At 42.8% G+C, this 14,038-nt stretch overlaps 15 non-coding genes across 15 annotated transcripts; all 15 read left to right on the plus strand.

Annotated features, from left to right (window-relative positions):
* The first annotated feature begins 816 nt into the window (after positions 1–816).
* TRNAF-AAA (transfer RNA phenylalanine (anticodon AAA)) lies at positions 817–899 on the plus strand. Its single transcript has one exon. It is a non-coding gene; the product is annotated as a tRNA-Phe (tRNA).
* Positions 900–1,925: 1,026 nt separating this feature from the next.
* On the plus strand, positions 1,926–2,008 carry TRNAL-UAG (transfer RNA leucine (anticodon UAG)). The gene has a single exon. It is a non-coding gene; the product is annotated as a tRNA-Leu (tRNA).
* Positions 2,009–2,640: 632 nt separating this feature from the next.
* TRNAL-CAG (transfer RNA leucine (anticodon CAG)) lies at positions 2,641–2,723 on the plus strand. Its single transcript has one exon. It is a non-coding gene; the product is annotated as a tRNA-Leu (tRNA).
* Positions 2,724–2,911: 188 nt separating this feature from the next.
* On the plus strand, positions 2,912–2,994 carry TRNAL-AAG (transfer RNA leucine (anticodon AAG)). The gene has a single exon. It is a non-coding gene; the product is annotated as a tRNA-Leu (tRNA).
* A 1,741-nt stretch (positions 2,995–4,735) lies between these two features.
* TRNAL-CAG (transfer RNA leucine (anticodon CAG)) lies at positions 4,736–4,818 on the plus strand. Its single transcript has one exon. It is a non-coding gene; the product is annotated as a tRNA-Leu (tRNA).
* Positions 4,819–5,007: 189 nt separating this feature from the next.
* Positions 5,008–5,090, plus strand: TRNAL-AAG (transfer RNA leucine (anticodon AAG)). The gene has a single exon. It is a non-coding gene; the product is annotated as a tRNA-Leu (tRNA).
* Positions 5,091–6,830: 1,740 nt separating this feature from the next.
* Positions 6,831–6,913, plus strand: TRNAL-CAG (transfer RNA leucine (anticodon CAG)). Its single transcript has one exon. It is a non-coding gene; the product is annotated as a tRNA-Leu (tRNA).
* A 189-nt stretch (positions 6,914–7,102) lies between these two features.
* Positions 7,103–7,185, plus strand: TRNAL-AAG (transfer RNA leucine (anticodon AAG)). Its single transcript has one exon. It is a non-coding gene; the product is annotated as a tRNA-Leu (tRNA).
* Positions 7,186–7,374: 189 nt separating this feature from the next.
* Positions 7,375–7,457, plus strand: TRNAL-AAG (transfer RNA leucine (anticodon AAG)). The gene has a single exon. It is a non-coding gene; the product is annotated as a tRNA-Leu (tRNA).
* Positions 7,458–9,470: 2,013 nt separating this feature from the next.
* TRNAF-AAA (transfer RNA phenylalanine (anticodon AAA)) lies at positions 9,471–9,553 on the plus strand. The gene has a single exon. It is a non-coding gene; the product is annotated as a tRNA-Phe (tRNA).
* A 1,026-nt stretch (positions 9,554–10,579) lies between these two features.
* Positions 10,580–10,662, plus strand: TRNAL-UAG (transfer RNA leucine (anticodon UAG)). Its single transcript has one exon. It is a non-coding gene; the product is annotated as a tRNA-Leu (tRNA).
* A 632-nt stretch (positions 10,663–11,294) lies between these two features.
* On the plus strand, positions 11,295–11,377 carry TRNAL-CAG (transfer RNA leucine (anticodon CAG)). The gene has a single exon. It is a non-coding gene; the product is annotated as a tRNA-Leu (tRNA).
* Positions 11,378–11,565: 188 nt separating this feature from the next.
* Positions 11,566–11,648, plus strand: TRNAL-AAG (transfer RNA leucine (anticodon AAG)). Its single transcript has one exon. It is a non-coding gene; the product is annotated as a tRNA-Leu (tRNA).
* A 1,026-nt stretch (positions 11,649–12,674) lies between these two features.
* Positions 12,675–12,757, plus strand: TRNAL-UAG (transfer RNA leucine (anticodon UAG)). Its single transcript has one exon. It is a non-coding gene; the product is annotated as a tRNA-Leu (tRNA).
* A 632-nt stretch (positions 12,758–13,389) lies between these two features.
* Positions 13,390–13,472, plus strand: TRNAL-CAG (transfer RNA leucine (anticodon CAG)). The gene has a single exon. It is a non-coding gene; the product is annotated as a tRNA-Leu (tRNA).
* The last annotated feature ends 566 nt before the right edge of the window (positions 13,473–14,038 follow it).

Here is a 14,038-nt window from a genome sequence, read left to right on the forward strand (position 1 = left end):
TCGTCTAGTCAGGAGAGCTTGGGTTCCTCATATATTTCTGTTGTACAAAGTCTTGCTGATAAAGTGCAATCCTTACCAAATGAGCTTAGGACCCATGTAAGAGCTCATCTAGAAGAGTCATGCTCTTGTATTCCCTGGCCAGACAGGCCATGCAAATTTGGAAGAATGCCAAGCACCTGGTAGACAGCTGTACTCCAGCACACTTACAGCAATGTCCTCAGGGCTGTGATCAGGGGCTGCTTAGATTTGCGTATTCCACCCTATGTTGTGACATTGAGCTCCCTTGTTGAATTTGCTTTAGTCAGCCAAGATGTGGCTGTTGACTCAATTTCAAAGCAGCTTTGGGCCGTTCAAGTGGCTGGTGAATAGCACTTTCTCTTTGTACGCTTTAAAGGTCTAAAGAGTTCTTCATAGGTACTGCTCTGTATGGATTGTTCAAAGATCTGTTGGAAATGCTTATAATGGGATCAATAAATTGAGGGCATGCCTTTTCGGTACCAAACTTGCATGGCTGTCTGGCTTGTGGAAGGTGCTGCAAATGCAAGTCAGGATGGCCGAGTGGCCTAAGGCGCTGCGTTCAGGTCGCAGTCTCTTCTGGAGCTGTGGGTTCAAATCCCACTTCTGACAAACCTGTGTTTAATCTTCTTTTTTCTTGAGGGAGAAAATCAGATCATTTCCCTCACATGGGCTTATATGGTTGTCTTTTTGGAAAAGTGCAGTGAGTTTTTTTCTTGCTATAGCCACTTATGGCCTAAGATGTGTGTTTTTTTTGTTCACACTATCTTTCTCACTATGTAGATGGACAAGCAACATGTGGTCAGGATGGCCGAGTGGTCTAAGGCGCTGCGTTAAAGCCGCAGTCTCTCCTGGAGGCTTGGGTTCGAATCCCACTTCAGACAAAACTTTAAGTCCATTTTGTCTCTGCGTTCCTTCAGAATCTCAGCTAAAAATTGGCAGTGCATATAATATCTGAATAAGTACCAAACTTCAGTTTCAACTGCAAATGAATTTGCCCAATTCTGTCTTCAAGCTCTTATAATATTCTTCTAGCACTAGTGGTGTTTTATGTGTTTTTTGGGGGGTGCCTAAAAAATCCCTTTTATTGAAGAAATGGCTTACATTCAGTCTTGTGATATTTTTGGTTTCCAATAAGTAGATTTTTAATTTTATGTAACCTCATTTTCTAATGATCCATTCAAGAGATGTTTCCACTATGAAATGAAGAGCAAGGGGAAAGAGCACAAATGATAGAGCGAGTGAGTGAGATGGGGTGTTGAGGAAGGAGAGAATGAAACAAAGACAGAGTGAGTGAACGGCAGGTAGGCATAGAAGAGGAGACTAGAAGTGAAAGTGACTTGCTTTTCCCTGCTCTTGACCTCCCACCCATCTCAAACCAATCACAAACTTACCTTCTATGCAACGTTGGTATGCAGAACTTCACTCCTCAGCCAGTGAGGGTGAGTCCCAAGCCAGGGGCTAGAGAGCAAAAGAATGGATGTGCTCAGACGTTCCTTGCTAGGGACAGTTGATCTGAAACAAGGCCTGCTCTCTTGTCTCCAGCAAGGATCTAGAAATTCTGCATGAATGTGCAAGGCACATTGACAGCATGAATTTGCATAAACTGACCCACCTTCTGCCTTCCTACTTCCTGAGCAGTAGTTCTTTGTTTATAGAGAGAAAGGTTGCAGGCAAGGTAATTTTGTGAGTAGGATACAGAACCCTAAATAGCTGGTGAGAGGTATAAGTTATTCTAAAAGCATAAAAACAGTACACCTGTGAAATGAAATGCTTTCATATGTGATCTTCTGTGTTTATTGTCCTGTGCAAAAAGTTGCACCTTGTGTTTGAAGGTTGAAATTATTTCAAGCTTGCATGGACGCAGAAATTTCTGAGTGACTTTTATACATTTCTTAGGACTCTTCACTGTCAGGATGGCCGAGTGGTCTAAGGCGCTGTGTTTAGGCCGCAGTCTCCTCTGGAGGCGTGGGTTCGAATCCCACTTCTGACATGACTTTTGGAGATATAATCTTCTTCATCAGGATAACATCTGATGGAAGTTGCATCTGTTCTTCTTCACCTGTGACCTTATTCCGTCCTCGTCTAGTCAAGAGAGCTTGGGTTTCTCATATATTTCTGTTGTACAAAGTCTTGCTGATAAAGTGCAATCCTTACCAAATGAGCTTAGGACCCATGTAAGAGCTCATCTAGAAGAGTCATGCTCTTGTATTCCCTGGCCAGACAGGCCATGCAAATTTGGAAGAATGCCAAGCACCTGGTAGACAGCTGTACTCCAGCACACTTACAGCAATGTCCTCAGGGCTGTGATCAGGGGCTGCTTAGATTTGCGTATTCCACCCTATGTTGTGACATTGATGTCCCTTGTTGAATTTGCTTTAGTCAGCCAAGATGTGGCTACTGACTCAATTTCAAAGCAGCTTTGGGCCGTTCAAGTGGCTGGTGAATAGCACTTTCTCTTTGTACTCATTAAAGGTCTAAAGAGTTCTTCATAGGTACTGCTCTGTATGGATTGTTCAAAGATCTGTTGGAAATGCTTATAATGGGATAAATAAATTGAGGGCATGCCTTTTCGGTACCCCACTTGCATGGCTGTCTGGCTTGTGGAAGGTGCTGCAAATGCAAGTCAGGATGGCCGAGTGGTCTAAGGCGCTGCGTTCAGGTCGCAGTCTCTTCTGGAGGCGTGGGTTCAAATCCCACTTCTGACAAACCTGTGTTTAATCTTCTTTTTTCTTGAGGGAGAAAATCAGATCATTTCCCTCACATGGGCTTATATGGTTGTCTTTTTGGAAAAGTGCAGTGAGTTTTTTTCTTGCTATAGCAACTCATGGCCTAAGATGTGTGTTTTTTTGTTCACACTATCTTTCTCACTATGTAGATGAACAAGCAACATGTGGTCAGGATGGCCGAGTGGTCTAAGGCGCTGCGTTAAGGCCGCAGTCTCTCCTGAAGGCGTGGGTTCGAATCCCACTTCTGACAAAACTTTAAGTCCATTTTGTCTCTGCGTTCCTTCAGAATCTCACCTAAAAATTGGCAGTGCATATAATATCTGAATAAGTACCAAACTTCAGTTTCAACTGCAAATGAATTTGCCCAATTCTGTGTTCAAGCTCGTATAATATTCTTCTAGCACTAGTGGTGTTTTATGTTTTTTTTCGGGGGTGCCTAAAAAATCCCTTTTATTGGAGAAATGGCTTACATTCAGTCTTGTGATATTTTTGGTTTCCAATAAGTAGATTTTTAATTTTATGTAGCCTCATTTTCTAATGATCCATTCAAGAGATGTTTCCACTATGAAATGAAGAGCAAGGGGAAAGAGCACAAATGATAGAGCCAGTGAGTGAGATGGGGTGTTGAGGAAGGAGAGAATGAAACAAAGACAGAGTGAGTGAACGGCAGGTAGGCATAGAAGAGGAGACTAGAAGTGAAAGTGACTTGCCTTTCCCTGCTCTTGACCTCCCACCCATCTCAAACCAATCACAAACATACCTTCTATGCAACGTTGGTATGCAGAACTTCACTCCTCAGCCAGTGAGGGTGAGTCCCAAGCCAGGGGCTAGAGAGCAAAAGAATGGATGTGCTCAGACGTTCCTTGCTAGGGACAGTTGATTTCAAACAAGGCCTGCTCTCTTGTTTCCAGCAAGGATCTAGAAATTCTGCATGAATGTGCAAGGCACATTGACAGCATAAATTTGCATAAACTGCCCCACCTTCTGCCTTCCTACTTCCTGAGCAGTAGTTGTTTGTGTATAGAGAGAAAGGTCGCAGGCAAGGTAATTTTGTGAGTAGGATACAGAACCCTAAATAGCTGGTGAGAGGTATAAGTTATTCTAAAAGCATAAAAACAGTACACCTGTGAAATGAAATGCTTTCATACGTGATCTTCTGTGTTTATTGTCCTGTGCAAAAAGTTGCACCTTGTGTTTGAAGGTTGAAATTATTTCAAGCTTGCATGGACGCAGAAATTTCTGAGTGACTTTTATACATTTCTTAGGACTCTTCACTGTCAGGATGGCCGAGTGGTCTAAGGCGCTGTGTTTAGGCCGGATTCTCCTCTGGAGGCGTGGGTTCGAATCCCACTTCTGAAATGACTTTTGGAGATATAATCTTCTTCATCAGGATAAAATCTGATGGAAGTTGCTTCTGTTCGTCTTCACCTGGGATGTTATTCTGTCCTCGTCTAGTCAAGAGAGCTTGGGTTTCTCATATATTTCTGTTGTACAAAGTCTTGCTGATAAAGTGCAATCCTTACCAAATGAGCTTATGACCCATGTAAGAGCTCATCTAGAAGAGTCATTCTCTTGTATTCCCTGGCCAGACAGGCCATACAAATTTGGAAGAATGCCAAGCACCTGGTAGACAGCTGGACTCCAGCACACTTACAGCAATTTCCTCAGGGCAGTGATCAGGGGCTGCTTAGATTTGCGAATTCCACCCTATGTTGTGACATTGAGATCCCTTGTTGAATTTGCTTTAGTCAGCCAAGATGTGGCTATTGACTCAATTTCAAAGCAGCTTTGGGCCGTTCAAGTGGCTGGTGAATAGCACTTTCTCTTTGTACTCATTAAAGGTCTAAAGAGTTCTTCATAGGTACTGCTCTGTATGGATTGTTCAGAGATCTGTTGGAAATGCTTATAATGGGATAAATAAATTGAGGGCATGCCTTTTCGGTACCCCACTTGCATGGCTGTCTGGCTTGTGGAAGGTGCGGCAAATGCAAGTCAGGATGGCCGAGTGGTCTAAGGCACTGCGTTCAGGTCGCAGTCTCTTCTGGAGGCGTGGGTTCAAATCCCACTTCTGACAAACCTGTGTTTAATCTTCTTTTTTCTTGAGGGAGAAAATCAGATCATTTCCCTCATATGGGCTTATATGGTTGTCTTTTTGAAAAAGTGCAGTGAGTTTTTTTCTTGCTATAGCCACTCATGGCCTAAGATGAGTGTTTTTTTTGTTCACACTATCTTTCTCACTATGTAGATGAACAAGCAACATGTGGTCAGGATGGCCGAGTGGTCTAAGGCGCTGCGTTAAGGCCGCAGTCTCTTCTGGAGGCGTGGGTTCGAATCCCACTTCTGACAAAACTTTAAGTCCATTTTGTCTCTGCATTCCTTCAGAATCTCAGCTAAAAATTGGCAGTGCATATAATATCTGAATAAGTACCAAACTTCAGTTTCAACTGCAAATGAATTTGCCCAATTCTGTCTTCAAGCTCGTATAATATTCTTCTAGCACTAGTGGTGTTTTATGTGTTTTTTGGGGGGTGCCTAAAAAATCCCTTTTATTGAAGAAATGGCTTACATTCAGTCTTGTGATATTTTTGGTTTCCAATAAGTAGATTTTTAATTTTATGTAACCTCATTTTCTAATGATCCATTCAAGAGATGTTTCCACTATGAAATGAAGAGCAAGGGGAAAGAGCACAAATGATAGAGCCAGTGAGTGAGATGGGGTGTTGAGGAAGGAGAGAATGAAACAAAGACAGAGTGAGTGAACGGCAGGTAGGCATAGAAGAGGAGACTAGAAGTGAAGGTGACTTGCTTTTCCCTGCTCTTGACCTCCCACCCATCTCAAACCAATCACAAACATACCTTCTATGCAACGTTGGTATGCAGAACTTCACTCCTCAGCCAGTGAGGGTGAGTCCCAAGCCAGGGGCTAGAGAGCAAAAGAATGGATGTGCTCAGACGTTCCTTGCTAGGGACAGTTGATCTGAAACAAGGCCTGCTCTCTTGTTTCCAGCAAGGATCTAGAAATTCTGCATGAATCTGCAAGGCACATTGACAGCATAAATTTGCATAAACTGCCCCACCTTCTGCCTTCCTACTTCCTGAGCAGTAGTTGTTTGTGTATAAAGAGAGAGGTCGCAGGCAAGATAATTTTGTGAGTAGGATACAGAACCCTAAATAGCTGGTGAGAGGTATAAGTTATTCTAAAAGCATAAAAACAGTACACCTGTGAAATGAAATGCTTTCATATGTGATCTTCTGTGTTTATTGTCCTGTGCAAAAAGTTGCACCTTGTGTTTGAAGGTTGAAATTATTTCAAGCTTGCATGGACGCAGAAATTTCTGAGTGACTTTTATACATTTCTTAGGACTCTTCACTGTCAGGATGGCCGAGTGGTCTAAGGCGCTGTGTCTAGGCTGCAGTCTCCTCTGGAAGCGTGGGTTCGAATCCCACTTCTGAAATGACTTTTGGAGATATAATCTTCTTCATCAGGAAACAACTGATGGAAGTTGCATCTGTTCATCTTTACCTGGGACGTTATTCCGTCCTCGTCTAGTCAAGAGAGCTTGGGTTTCTCATATATTTCTGTTGTACAAAGTCTTGCTGATAAAGTGCAATCCTTACCAAATGAGCTTAGGACCCATGTAAGAGCTCATCTAGAAGAGTCATGCTCTTGTATTCCCTGGCCAGACAGGCCATGCAAATTTGGAAGAATGCCAAGCACCTGGTAGACAGCTGTACTCCAGCACACTTACAGCAATGTCCTCAGGGCTGTGAACAGGGGCTGCTTAGATTTGCGTATTCCACCCTATGTTGTGACATTGAGGTCCCTTGTTGAATTTGCTTTAGTCAGCCAAGATGTGGCTGTTGACTCAATTTCAAAGCAGCTTTGGGCCGTTCAAGTGGCTGGAGAATAGCACTTTCTCTTTGTACGCTTTAAAGGTCTAAAGAGTTCTTCTTAGGTACTGCTCTGTATGGATTGTTCAAAGATCTGTTGGAAATGCTTATAACGGGATAAATAAATTGAGGGCATGCCTTTTCGGTACCAAACTTGCATGGCTGTCTGGCTTGTGGAAGGTGCTGCAAATGCAAGTCAGGATGGCCGAGTGGTCTAAGGCGCTGTGTTCAGGGCGCAGTCTCTTCTGGAGGCGTGGGTTCAAATCCCACTTCTGACAAACCTGTGTTTATTCTTCTTTTTTCTTGAGGGAGAAAATCAGATCATTTCCCTCACATGGGCTTATATGGTTGTCTTTTTGGAAAAGTGCAGTGAGTTTTTTTCTTGCTATAGCCACTCATGGCCTAAGATGTGTGTTTTTTTTGTTCACACTATCTTTCTCACTATGTAGATTAAAAAGCAACATGTGGTCAGGATGGCCGAGTGGTCTAAGGCGCTGCGTTAAGGCCGCAGTCTCTCCTAGAGGCGTGGGTTCGAATCCCACTTCTGACAAACCTGTGTTTAATCTTCTTTTTTCTTGAGGGAGAAAATCAGATCATTTCCCTCACATGGGCTTATATGGTTGTCTTTTTGTAAAAGTGCAGTGAGTTTTTTTCTTGCCTTTGCCACTTATGGCCTTAGATGTGTGTTTTTTTTGTTCACACTATCTTTCTCACTATGTAGATGGACAAGCAACATGTGGTCAGGATGGCCGAGTGGTCTAAGGCGCTGCGTTAAGTCCGCAGTCTCTCCTGGAGGCGTGGGTTCGAATCCCACTTCTGACAAAACTTTAAGTCCATTTTGTGTCTGCGTTCCTTCAGAATCTCAGCTAAAAATTGGCAGTGCATATAATATCTGAATAAGTACCAAACGTCCGTTTCAACTGCAAATGAATTTGCCCAATTCTGTCTTCAAGCTCTTATAATATTCTTCTAGCACTAGTGGTGTTTTATGTGTTTTTTGGGGGGTGCCTAAAAAATCCCTTTTATTGAAGAAATGGCTTACATTCAGTCTTGTGATATTTTTGGTTTCCAATAAGTAGATTTTTAATTTTATGTAACCTCATTTTCTAATGATCCATTCAAGAGATGTTTCCACTATGAAATGAAGAGCAAGGGGAAAGAGCACAAATGATAGAGCGAGTGAGTGAGATGGGGTGTTGAGGAAGGAGAGAATGAAACAAAGACAGAGTGAGTGAACGGCAGGTAGGCATAGAAGAGGAGACTAGAAGTGAAAGTGACTTGCTTTTCCCTGCTCTTGACCTCCCACCCATCTCAAACCAATCACAAACATACCTTCTATGCAACGTTGGTATGCAGAACTTCACTCCTCAGCCAGTGAGGGTGAGACCCAAGCCAGGGGCTAGAGAGCAAAAGAATGGATGTGCTCAGACGTTCCTTGCTAGGGACAGTTGATCTGAAACAAGGCCTGCTCTCTTGTTTCCAGCAAGGATCTAGAAATTCTGCATGAATGTGCAAGGCACATTGACAGCATAAATTTGCATAAACTGCCCCACCTCCTGCCTTCCTACTTCCTGAGCAGTAGTTGTTTGTGTATAGAGAGAAAGGTCGCAGGCAAGATAATTTTGTGAGTAGGATACAGAACCCTAAATAGCTGGTGAGAGGTATAAGTTATTCTAAAAGCATAAAAACAGTACACCTGTGAAATGAAATGCTTTCATATGTGATCTTCTGTGTTTATTGTCCTGTGCAAAAAGTTGCACCTTGTGTTTGAAGGTTGAAATTATTTCAAGCTTGCATGGACGCAGAAATTTCTGAGTGACTTTTATACATTTCTTAGGACTCTTAACTGTCAGGATGGCCGAGTGGTCTAAGGCGCTGTGTCTAGGCTGCAGTCTCCTCTGGAGACGTGGGTTCGAATCCCACTTCTGAAATGACTTTTGGAGATATAATCTTCTTCAACAGGATAACATCTGATGGAAGTTGCATCTGTTCGTCTTCACCTGGGATGTTATTCCGTCCTCGTCTAGTCAGGAGAGCTTGGGTTTCTCATATATTTCTGTTGTACAAAGTCTTGCTGATAAAGTGCAATCCTTACCAAATGAGCTTAGGACCCATGTAAGAGCTCATCTAAAAGAGTCATGCTCTTGTATTCCCTGGCCAGACAGGCCATGCAAATTTGGAAGAATGCCAAACACCTGGTAGACAGCTGTACTCCAGCACACTTACAGCAATGTCCTCAGGGCTGTGATCAGGGGCTGCTTAGATTTGCGTATTCCACCCTATGTTGTGACATTGAGCTCCCTTGTTGAATTTGCTTTAGTCAGCCAAGATGTGGCTGTTGACTCAATTTCAAAGCAGCTTTGGGCCGTTCAAGTGGCTGGTGAATAGCACTTTCTCTTTGTACGCTTTAAAGGTCTAAAGAGTTCTTCATAGGTACTGCTCTGTATGGATTGTTCAAAGATCTGTTGGAAATGCTTATAATGGGATCAATAAATTGAGGGCATGCCTTTTCGGTACCAAACTTGCATGGCTGTCTGGCTTGTGGAAGGTGCTGCAAATGCAAGTCAGGATGGCCGAGTGGCCTAAGGCGCTGCGTTCAGGTCGCAGTCTCTTCTGGAGCTGTGGGTTCAAATCCCACTTCTGACAAACCTGTGTTTAATCTTCTTTTTTCTTGAGGGAGAAAATCAGATCATTTCCCTCACATGGGCTTATATGGTTGTCTTTTTGGAAAAGTGCAGTGAGTTTTTTTCTTGCTATAGCCACTTATGGCCTAAGATGTGTGTTTTTTTTGTTCACACTATCTTTCTCACTATGTAGATGGACAAGCAACATGTGGTCAGGATGGCCGAGTGGTCTAAGGCGCTGCGTTAAAGCCGCAGTCTCTCCTGGAGGCGTGGGTTCGAATCCCACTTCAGACAAAACTTTAAGTCCATTTTGTCTCTGCGTTCCTTCAGAATCTCAGCTAAAAATTGGCAGTGCATATAATATCTGAATAAGTACCAAACTTCAGTTTCAACTGCAAATGAATTTGCCCAATTCTGTCTTCAAGCTCTTATAATATTCTTCTAGCACTAGTGGTGTTTTATGTGTTTTTTGGGGGGTGCCTAAAAAATCCCTTTTATTGAAGAAATGGCTTACATTCAGTCTTGTGATATTTTTGGTTTCCAATAAGTAGATTTTTAATTTTATGTAACCTCATTTTCTAATGATCCATTCAAGAGATGTTTCCACTATGAAATGAAGAGCAAGGGGAAAGAGCACAAATGATAGAGCGAGTGAGTGAGATGGGGTGTTGAGGAAGGAGAGAATGAAACAAAGACAGAGTGAGTGAACGGCAGGTAGGCATAGAAGAGGAGACTAGAAGTGAAAGTGACTTGCTTTTCCCTGCTCTTGACCTCCCACCCATCTCAAACCAATCACAAACATACCTTCTATGCAACGTTGGTATGCAGAACTTCACTCCTCAGCCAGTGAGGGTGAGTCCCAAGCCAGGGGCTAGAGAGCAAAAGAATGGATGTGCTCAGACGTTCCTTGCTAGGGACAGTTGATCTGAAACAAGGCCTGCTCTCTTGTCTCCAGCAAGGATCTAGAAATTCTGCATGAATGTGCAAGGCACATTGACAGCATGAATTTGCATAAACTGACCCACCTTCTGCCTTCCTACTTCCTGAGCAGTAGTTCTTTGTGTATAGAGAGAAAGGTTGCAGGCAAGGTAATTTTGTGAGTAGGATACAGAACCCTAAATAGCTGGTGAGAGGTATAAGTTATTCTAAAAGCATAAAAACAGTACACCTGTGAAATGAAATGCTTTCATATGTGATCTTCTGTGTTTATTGTCCTGTGCAAAAAGTTGCACCTTGTGTTTGAAGGTTGAAATTATTTCAAGCTTGCATGGACGCAGAAATTTCTGAGTGACTTTTATACATTTCTTAGGACTCTTCACTGTCAGGATGGCCGAGTGGTCTAAGGCGCTGTGTTTAGGCCGCAGTCTCCTCTGGAGGCGTGGGTTCGAATCCCACTTCTGACATGACTTTTGGAGATATAATCTTCTTCATCAGGATAACATCTGATGGAAGTTGCATCTGTTCTTCTTCACCTGTGACCTTATTCCGTCCTCGTCTAGTCAAGAGAGCTTGGGTTTCTCATATATTTCTGTTGTACAAAGTCTTGCTGATAAAGTGCAATCCTTACCAAATGAGCTTAGGACCCATGTAAGAGCTCATCTAGAAGAGTCATGCTCTTGTATTCCCTGGCCAGACAGGCCATGCAAATTTGGAAGAATGCCAAGCACCTGGTAGACAGCTGTACTCCAGCACACTTACAGCAATGTCCTCAGGGCTGTGATCAGGGGCTGCTTAGATTTGCGTATTCCACCCTATGTTGTGACATTGATGTCCCTTGTTGAATTTGCTTTAGTCAGCCAAGATGTGGCTACTGACTCAATTTCAAAGCAGCTTTGGGCCGTTCAAGTGGCTGGTGAATAGCACTTTCTCTTTGTACTCATTAAAGGTCTAAAGAGTTCTTCATAGGTACTGCTCTGTATGGATTGTTCAAAGATCTGTTGGAAATGCTTATAATGGGATAAATAAATTGAGGGCATGCCTTTTCGGTACCCCACTTGCATGGCTGTCTGGCTTGTGGAAGGTGCTGCAAATGCAAGTCAGGATGGCCGAGTGGTCTAAGGCGCTGCGTTCAGGTCGCAGTCTCTTCTGGAGGCGTGGGTTCAAATCCCACTTCTGACAAACCTGTGTTTAATCTTCTTTTTTCTTGAGGGAGAAAATCAGATCATTTCCCTCACATGGGCTTATATGGTTGTCTTTTTGGAAAAGTGCAGTGAGTTTTTTTCTTGCTATAGCATCTCATGGCCTAAGATGTGTGTTTTTTTGTTCACACTATCTTTCTCACTATGTAGATGAACAAGCAACATGTGGTCAGGATGGCCGAGTGGTCTAAGGCGCTGCGTTAAGGCCGCAGTCTCTCCTGAAGGCGTGGGTTCGAATCCCACTTCTGACAAAACTTTAAGTCCATTTTGTCTCTGCGTTCCTTCAGAATCTCACCTAAAAATTGGCAGTGCATATAATATCTGAATAAGTACCAAACTTCAGTTTCAACTGCAAATGAATTTGCCCAATTCTGTCTTCAAGCTCGTATAATATTCTTCTAGCACTAGTGGTGTTTTATGTTTTTTTTCGGGGGTGCCTAAAAAATCCCTTTTATTGGAGAAATGGCTTACATTCAGTCTTGTGATATTTTTGGTTTCCAATAAGTAGATTTTTAATTTTATGTAGCCTCATTTTCTAATGATCCATTCAAGAGATGTTTCCACTATGAAATGAAGAGCAAGGGGAAAGAGCACAAATGATAGAGCCAGTGAGTGAGATGGGGTGTTGAGGAAGGAGAGAATGAAACAAAGACAGAGTGAGTGAACGGCAGGTAGGCATAGAAGAGGAGACTAGAAGTGAAGGTGACTTGCTTTTCCCTGCTCTTGACCTCCCACCCATCTCAAACCAATCACAAACATACCTTCTATGCAACGTTGGTATGCAGAACTTCACTCCTCAGCCAGTGAGGGTGAGTCCCAAGCCAGGGGCTAGAGAGCAAAAGAATGGATGTGCTCAGACATTCCTTGCTAGGGACAGTTGATCTGAAACAAGGCCTGCTCTCTTGTTTCCAGCAAGGATCTAGAAATTCTGCAAGAATCTGCAAGGCACATTGACAGCATAAATTTGCATAAACTGCCCCACCTTCTGCCTTCCTACTTCCTCAGCAGTAGTTGTTTGTGTATAAAGAGAGAGGTCGCAGGCAAGATAATTTTGTGAGTAGGATACAGAACCCTAAATAGCTGGTGAGAGGTATAAGTTATTCTAAAAGCATAAAAACAGTACACCTGTGAAATGAAATGCTTTCATATGTGATCTTCTGTGTTTATTGTCCTGTGCAAAAAGTTGCACCTTGTGTTTGAAGGTTGAAATTATTTCAAGCTTGCATGGACGCAGACATTTCTGAGTGACTTTTATACATTTCTTAGGACTCTTCACTGTCAGGATGGCCGAGTGGTCTAAGGTGCTGTGTTTAGGCTGCAGTCTCCTCTGGAGGCGTGGGTTCGAATCCCACTTCTGAAATGACTTTTGGAGATATAATCTTCTTCATCAGGATAACATCTGATGGAAGTTGCATCTGTTCGTCTTCACCTGGGACGTTATTCCGTCCTCGTCTAGTCAAGAGAGCTTGGGTTTCTCATATATTTCTGTTGTACAAAGTCTTGCTGATAAAGTGCAATCCTTACCAAATGAGCTTAGGACCCATGTAAGAGCTCATCTAGAAGAGTCATGCTCTTGTATTCCCTGGCCAGACAGGCCATGCAAATTTGGAAGAATGCCAAGCACCTGGTAGACAGCTGTACTCCAGCACACTTACAGCAATGTCCTCAGGGCTGTGATCAGGGGCTGCTTAGATTTGCGTATTCCACCCTATGTTGTGACATTGAGCTCCCTTGTTGAATTTGCTTTAGTCAGCCAAGATGTGGCTGTTGACTCAATTTCAAAGCAGCTTTGGGCCGTTCAAGTGGCTGGTGAATAGCACTTTCTCTTTGTACGCTTTAAAGGTCTAAAGAGTTCTTCATAGGTACTGCTCTGTATGGATTGTTCAAAGATCTGTTGGAAATGCTTATAATGGGATAAATAAATTGAGGGCATGCCTTTTCGGTACCAAACTTGCATGGGAATCTGGCTTGTGGAAGGAGCTGCAAATGCAAGTCAGGATGGCCAAGTGGTCTAAGGCGCTGCGTTCAGGTCGCAGTCTCTTCTGGAGGCGTGGGTTCAAATCCCACTTCTGACAAACCTGTGTTTAATCTTCTTTTTTTTTGAGGGAGAAAATCAGATCATTTCCCTCACATGGGCTTATATGGTTGTCTTTTTGGAAAAGTGCAGTGAGTTTTTTTCTTGCTATAGCCACTTATGGCCTAAGATGTGTGTTTTTCTTGTTCGCACTATCTTTCTCACTATGTAGATGGACGAGCAACATGTGGTCAGGATGGCCGAGTGGTCTAAGGTGCTGCGTTAAGGCCACTGTCTCTCCTGGAGGCGTGGGTTCGAATCCCACTTCTGACAAAACTTTAAGTCCATTTTGTCTCTGCGTTCTTTCAGAATCTCAGCTAAAAATTGGCAGTGAATATAATATCTGAATAAGTACCAAACTTCAGTTTCAACTGCAAATGAATTTGCCCAATTCTGTCTTCAAGCTCTTATAATATTCTTCTAGCACTAGTGGTGTTTTATGTGTTTTTTGGGGGGTGCCTAAAAAATCCCTTTTATTGAAGAAATGGCTTACATTCAGTCTTGTGATATTTTTGGTTTCCAATAAGTAGATTTTTAATTTTATGTAACCTCATTTTCTAATGATCC

The sequence above is a fragment of the Lissotriton helveticus genome, chromosome 8 (assembly GCF_964261635.1).
Source record: "Lissotriton helveticus chromosome 8, aLisHel1.1, whole genome shotgun sequence".
NCBI lineage: Eukaryota > Metazoa > Chordata > Amphibia > Caudata > Salamandridae > Lissotriton > Lissotriton helveticus.